Raw genomic sequence first — 7675 nt, 5'->3', positions numbered from 1 at the left:
GCTGTATTTTTACGCGCACATCCAGCTGCCGCATTAAAAGTGCTTGCCAAATGGCCAAGCAACGTGTACGCGCCTTTAGTTTATAACGCATCGGAACATGTACCTGTTTTGCCGTAACGCTTATAGTGTTTTTTACCACCATCTAGACACTGACGGAAGCAGGGCTGACACATCGGATACACTTCTAGGTTAAATTTGATATTTATTCGTTACCAATGTGATCATCATAAGTAAAATTTAAGCAACTCTTCAAAAATACAAGCTTCAAGAGCGCGGCGTACCTCGCACTACGCGAGCAGCATCAAATCAGGCGTAAGCGCAGCCGCAGATACTAATATACGCCGATCTCTCTCTGCTCTATGCTTTTCACACGCGAAGCCTGCGATTAGGCCGCGCGCAGTGAGAGCGCACGCGCGCGCCGACGCTTGTTACTTGCATACGGAACACGAACGGAAAGCCACGGCACCGTCGCCACGCAGGACAGCCTGGCTCGCCGCTGATCAGCCCACGCTCAAGCCTGCGCCCAGGCTAGCGCGAAATCCGCCCAGACCTTAAACGGCGCCGCAGCTTTTAGGCAGGCAGAAGTCGCGGCAGCGTGACGTCGCAAACAGCGTTGCGCAGAGGCGGAAAATAAAATGTAAACAAAAACAGACTGATCGCGCCGCAGCCGCACCGTCGCCATCGCACCAGTCTGCCAACGCGAACAATAAACCCGACCGACGATTACCGAGCGGAACAACACGACGCTGCATCCGCGGACGTGAAGGAATATACGATTAGAATCAGGCGTAGTGTGTGGTTGTTCGCGCATCCAACACCAGCGCATTGTTTCACATATAGAAAAAACACCACACATCCTGCGTAATGTATGCCGATGCCGCAGACCGTTTGATACAGTTTAACACGCTTCTGCAGCCCTAGAACAACGACCACACAAATAACAAAATCATAGCAAAAATTCGCCATGTCCATTTCCTATATACGCTGCGAACGAACGCCATACACGCACGCACGCCAGTGCCACATAAATATACACACACGCGCCGCACACACGCACGCACGCCAAACGCACATAAATATACACACACGCGCGCACACGACGCACGCCACGCACGCTACGGCACGCACGCACGCACACACACACACACACACACACACCACCACACACACACCACACACACACACCACAATATTGCCCCAACATAATGAGGCGTGTTGCCTGATATAATAATCGATAATGATCTGATATGATCATGCATCTACATGATATATGCAGATAATCCAGAAGGTAACTAACAATCACCAGTGTGTTGTATGTCTTAGGCATTTGATAATACACTGTCTAATATGTTAGCGAGCCTATTCAACAATACACAGATGCTATGATTGAACACCTTCTAACAATACACTGTGTATGTAGAACGTACCTATTTGAGCTTTCAACAACTAAACTGCTGCTATTGCCTTGCAACACCGATCTAACAATACACTGCTTGCTTGTTGCTTTTAATTTAGTTACTTTTTGATTTGTAAACTTGAAATTGACATTTATTTAAATGAAATTATTGATTGATTTTATTGATATGATTGAAAAATGAATTGAATTTAAAATTACACAGTATGTTAACGCTACCTATACTAACTACAATATACAGATTATTGTTAGAAGCTGTGTTCAACAATACCACACTGTATTGTTGAAAAGTGCACTGCTTAGTTACCAGTATATATACTGCGTAATGGATATGATCTATTTGATATGATCTTTAATGAATATGGATAACATGCTATATGATGCTGATCTATATGATATGATCTATATTCCATGCTATTGTAAGACGCGTTATGCGCACTACGCGAGCTTAGAGGCTTCTGCCCAAGAACTTATAGAGAGAAGACAAGACAAGAAGTAACACGCTGCAACTCAGCGTTTTACTCAACCTACTAAGAAGCCATACAGAAATTCTCCTCAGTGACTAACTGAACAAAAGAGAGCATTTACTACAACAGCAGTAACCGCTATCACGCACTTACACCATTTCTCAGACAGGGCTGGTCGCTTTTACAAAAGCCTCCTGCAGGGAGGCCGGCGTCCCCCCACTATTTATACGTCGTGGCTCGGACCCACGACCGCGCTCCTTCCTCCACCTCACCGGTCTCGTTTTTAGGCCTCCCACGTGCGCCAAATCGGCAATATGGAGCCTAAGACAGTATGATCTATATGATATATAGGATAATACATAATCATCGGATGCGTCTTTGCTGCTCAGCGCAACATGACATTTGCATCGCCGATTACCTATGTCGAGTTCTCCACACTCAGAGTAATTACGCCATAAGTTAATCAGTTCGCATTGTTTTCTGCACGCGAGTCAATAAGAAATTGAATTTTGAATTGATTAATTGAATACCACTCGCTGCCAACACACGCGGACGGCACACACGCACCAACTGCACATATAGTATGAAATGTAGCTAGCTAACAATATATATATAATATGCCCTAGCTAGCTCTGTTCTACTTTCAGTCGAGCATTTCAGAAAGCCAAAGCTGACAGCGTAAGCCCTCCTTCCGCTTGCATTTTGACCACGACAAAAGCGAAACTTGGCTGAGGAGCTGCTAATCTTTTGTATATGAAAAATATGTTTTTAATCTCTCACAAATAACACTTTAATCCTGCATTGCTGGAAGCTGATCAATTTGGATTCCGTGTGCACTTAATGCTCTCTTAGAACGAAAATCTCGGCAAAATTTCAAACGGAATGAAAACCGAAGGCACAGCAATAATAATATCGCCAGGAGGAGCAAATTAGTTTGCACTCAGAATTAATCTCTTCAAATCTTCTTGAATTTATTTACCCTTATAAATAATTGCTCAAAATTACTGCCACGAGAGACCTGCGCTCTTCTTAAAATGGTAAATCAGCCCGAAAGTAACACCATTCGAAATGTTACACCAGCATTCCGTAGTAATCTACTTTCAAGAATCAGAAATTTCCGATTTCAACAAAATTCAATACACATGCATATGCACAGCCGCACACGCACACACGCACGCACAACACACACACACACACACCACACACACACCACACACAAACACATACACATACACACACACACACACACACACACACACACGCCGCAGCGCGCACGCCACAACATTACTATAGAACTCGCAACGTGACGCGCGCGCGTCTACACATCCGGATTCAACGCGTTCGGACGATATTCTCGCCGGCGATATCTTCTCGACTGATACACAACAACAACGGGCTGTTGCTGCTGCGGCTGCGCTCTGCGGCGGCGTTCCTGATACAGCCACAGAGCCTCTACATTATTATGCGACTAGACGAGCTTTGCGCTGCATGATATATTCCCACTGCCCGCCAGAAGACGGCCAGCGCTGGCTTCGGTCACGCTGCGCTGCCTGCTACACACGCCTGTATAGGTGAAACTCCGCCTGATTAAAGTTTAGCGCCTTAATTCGCGCGGCCCAAATGAAGTCGCAGTAGCGCTCGCTAGTGTTAATGAAATAACGGCGTTTCTCTGATAAATGCTATGCGCTCGCGAGAGCTTCTCGACGCACGATCTACGCTTGCGTTTACGCTTTTCAGCAATGAGCAGAACAGGAGGAAGGGTATGAAAGGAGGAGGAGGGAGGAGAGGAGGAGTAGGAGAGCGAAGAGAGGAGGCAGGCAGGCCAGAAGGAGGCAGGAGCAGGCAGCGAGAGAAGGAGGAGGAGGAGCGAGCGTCAAGGACAGGGAGAAGGATGAGGAGAGGTCAAGGAGGAGCGAGGAGGAGGAGGAGAGCAGGAGAGGAGAAGGAGGAGGGAGTGAGGCTGACGGATCGTTACGGCGATCCGTCCATTATCATGCATTGACCTTGCCATGTGCAAACTACAAGACTGCGAACGGCCAGTGCAGCTGTTAAACGTTAAGTGGCTTGGCTGATAAACAACGTGCGTGGGCCCAGAAGGGGGGGGTGCTAACACCAACAACTATCGTGTAATCACGCTACTGCACGTTCCGAAACCTTGAAATAAATGCACTGGTTGCTATGAAAGAATAAAACAGAACCGAAAAGCGCGCAAAATCTAGAAGCGGTGAAAAAAGAACCTGTGAATGCCAGCAAAGCAAAGAAAGCAAGAGGAAAAACGCGGATAGCCAAACCCAAATTTAAGGAAGAGACAAGAAACAGTGCGAGATAGGGCAGGCCGGAGAGCAAGTGATTGCAGAATGTTCGGACGATACGAGAAGTTAGAAGAGCGAGCACAAAGCGCTAAGAAGCGAAAAGTGAAAAAAAGATAAAGTGAAAAAATGAAGAATAACATTATCTTGCATCACAGCATAGGATTCTGATCAGGAAATTCAACACCAATGCACAGCGCGACTAGCACGCATTCCCCGATTGAAAAACTGCCATTCAATTTGATCCAACAAAGACAAAATCTACGCACGATGCCTTTACTACACTTACGCTGTCTGTAGAAGATGAATGCTCAACAAAATGCAGCCACGCGTAGATTGCATTCACTAGTTTCACTACGAGAGAATTACCACCGCTGCTAATGCCCAGGAACGCTGCTAATTGCGTCGACTGAACACCTTATGCTTAAAGTCCACTGGACGCAATTAGGAAATGAATGGCCTACATAGCCGTGTTCATTGAAAGCGACGTCAACATATAAAACACGTGAATTTCGTACAGAAGTCATACCGGCGTCCTTAACGCAAGAAGAGACATGCAGCAGATCGACCTAAAAAAACACACGTATAATTTTGCACGATTACATTGTGTCCATATCCTTTATCTGACCGCTTGTCAGGCGCGAGGATCGCTAATTTCTAAAACACAACCCCACCTTACATGGCCTACCCGTGTTCTTCAAGAGAGAGACATCAATTCATAAAACCCCATGGACATCTCATAGTCGCCAGATACTTAATCTCAAAATTAGAATAAATAATGTTTTTAGCCAAGTTGTCAACGATAGACACACGCATACGAACGCATATTATCGATTTCGATTCTCAAACGAAAAATCAGTGAAGCGCGGATATCGTTTAAGCACCATGTCGCCACACGTGAGGACGCTAAACCAATCTACGGCTATCCTGCCGCCCGTGCCGACAAGACCGCCCGGAAAGCACGAACAGGCTGCGGCAAAAGTCCGGCTTTCACACAAGGCGCAGCGAACTTTTCGGAAACTGTTTTCTGAATTTTGGCAGCCTGTGTGGGCACGGTGCCTGCCAAAGCCCTGGGAAGCCTGCAGAGCCATAGCTAATCCTGGCCTTGACTGCCAAAACAAATGAGCTGTGCCGAATAAAGACCGTTACTCCTCCCTGCCAATGAAAAATATAGCCTGGAGCTTAAGTATCAAAATATATACCCCCACTCTTAATGGGAGAGTCGGTGTTTTATCACGCGAAATCCTGCGGCATGATTGGCCTGTGGGCGCGTAGCACGTAGATTCTTACGTGCAGGTTTAGCGATCCGCAGGGCGACAGTTAAGTTGGCATGCCGCACAAGAACTCTATCCTTCGCGCCGCCATCATTAGGCAATTGAAACTTTCCTTCACTACGCGTTTCGCGTCGCATCGGCGCGCTTTTCGGCTTGCGGCAATAGATTGCTGTTTCTTTAGCAAACACGACCCTCTACTACCTATAACTGCAGGCTCTGGTACACTGACGTACACTCACTACCAATGCTGTATGCATGTATTTCATGATGCATGCATGAATCTCTCTTTCTCTCTCTTTCTCTCTCTCTCACTCTCTCTCTCTCTCTCTCTCTCTCTCTCTCTCTCTCTCTCTCTCTCTCTCTCTCTCTCTCTCTCTCTCTCTCTCTCTCTCTCTCTCTCTCTCTCTCTCTCTCTCTCTCTCTCGCTCTCTCTCTCTCTCTCTCTCTCTCTCTCTCTCTCTCTCTCCTCTCTCTCTCTCTCTCTCTCTCTCTCTCTCTCTCTCTCTCTCTCTCTCTCTCTCTCTCTCTCTCTCTCCGTCTCTCTCTCTCTCTCTCTCTCTCTCTCTCTCTCTCTCTCTCCTCTTCTCTCTCTCTCTCTCTCTCTCTCTCTCTCTCTCTCTCTCTCTCTCTCTCTCTCTCTCTCTCTCTCTCTCTCTCTCTCTCTCTCTCTCTCTCTCTCTCTCTCTCTCTCTCTCTCTCTCTCTCTCTCTCTCTCTCTCTCTCTCTCTCTCTCTCTCTCTCTCTCTCTCTCTCTCTCTCTCTCTCTCTCTCTCTCTCTCTCTCTCTCTCTCTCTCTCTCTCTCTCTCTCTCTCTCTCTCTCTCTCTCTCTCTCTCTCTCTCTCTCTCTCTCTCTCTCTCTCTCTCTCTCTCTCTCCTCTCTCTCTCTCCTCTCTCTCTCTCTCTCTCTCTCTCTCTCTCTCTCTCTCTCTCTCTCTCTCTCTCTCTCTCTCTCTCTCTCTCTCTCTCTCTCTCTCTCTCTCTCTCTCTCTCTCTCTGCTCTCGCTCTCTCTCTCTCTCTCTCTCTCTCTCTCTCGTCTCTCTCTCTCTCTCTCTCTCTCTTTCTCTCTCTCGCTCCTCTGCTCTCTCTCTCTCTCTCTCTTCTTTAATAATAATAAATTATATTTAATATATATATATATATATTATATATGTGTGTGTGTGTATATATATATATGATATATATATATATAAACAAATATACCCCAAATTTAATTCGTAATAAGATGAAAACAAGTTTGACTGAATAATAGCCCTCCCCACTACCAGGTATATGCTCACCATAAATAAGACCTTTTTTTTTTTACCAAATAATCATTGGTATTTCATAAACCTTCCACACTATATCAGCTCTGATTATATATAATTCGGCTAGCTACTTGGCACCTCGAACTCCCCCCCCCCCACACCACACACCCACAAACTACATAAGTTACAAAATTCTTTCAGCGGTTAGTGCCACCACCATCATCTGGAGATAGGCGGCCATCTTATACGTGCTGAATGTGGAGAAGATCGCGCACTGAACACGCCTGCTTGCGCAATGTTCGTATAACGCGATGAACCAGTGAAGCGGGACAAGCGCAGCATCTTGCTCGTGTTAGGACGACTGGAGCTGCGACAAGCGGCCGCAGGTATAGACAGACACATCTGAGTAGGCGCAGCGAAGACAACCGATATCGACTGCCTGCTTGTTATTCATACCGATTTTTACCCGATTTACCTGCCAGTCAAGTAAGGACAGTTGTGAATTGCCTGCGGTTCGGTCAAAGTCGGCACTCACACAATGACGTAGCGTTGATCGTGGATTTTCACACACACACGCACGCATGCACGCACGCACGCACGCACGCACACACGCACACACACACACATACACACACGCGCGCGCGATACGTATGATTTTCGCCTCCCCATTCGTTCGTTCATTTTTGCAGGAATTAACGTTTTAAACTGTCGCCCAAGATGTCTCTGCATGGATGAGCAACACATCGCTTTATCCAATTATTTTCGTTATCTCGGAACCATTAATGAATCCCTGTTTGTGGAAAAAGGGGAATTTTTTTATTTCTGATCGCGTAGTTAAGTAAGTGGCCTCTGCGTAAATGAGCTCATAGGCGACGGGAACAGTGATTCCACGGATGTTTTGCGGCGGCAACGACTAAACAATAAGCATACATACTACGCCAGACAGAACACAACTGTACCCCCCC

The sequence above is a fragment of the Priapulus caudatus genome, unplaced genomic scaffold, assembly GCF_000485595.1.
Source record: "Priapulus caudatus unplaced genomic scaffold, Priapulus_caudatus-5.0.1 Scaffold447, whole genome shotgun sequence".
Taxonomy (NCBI): Eukaryota; Metazoa; Priapulida; class Priapulimorpha; order Priapulimorphida; family Priapulidae; genus Priapulus; species Priapulus caudatus.
The sequence above is the reverse complement of the archived record's forward strand: the minus strand, read 5'-3'. Positions refer to the sequence as shown.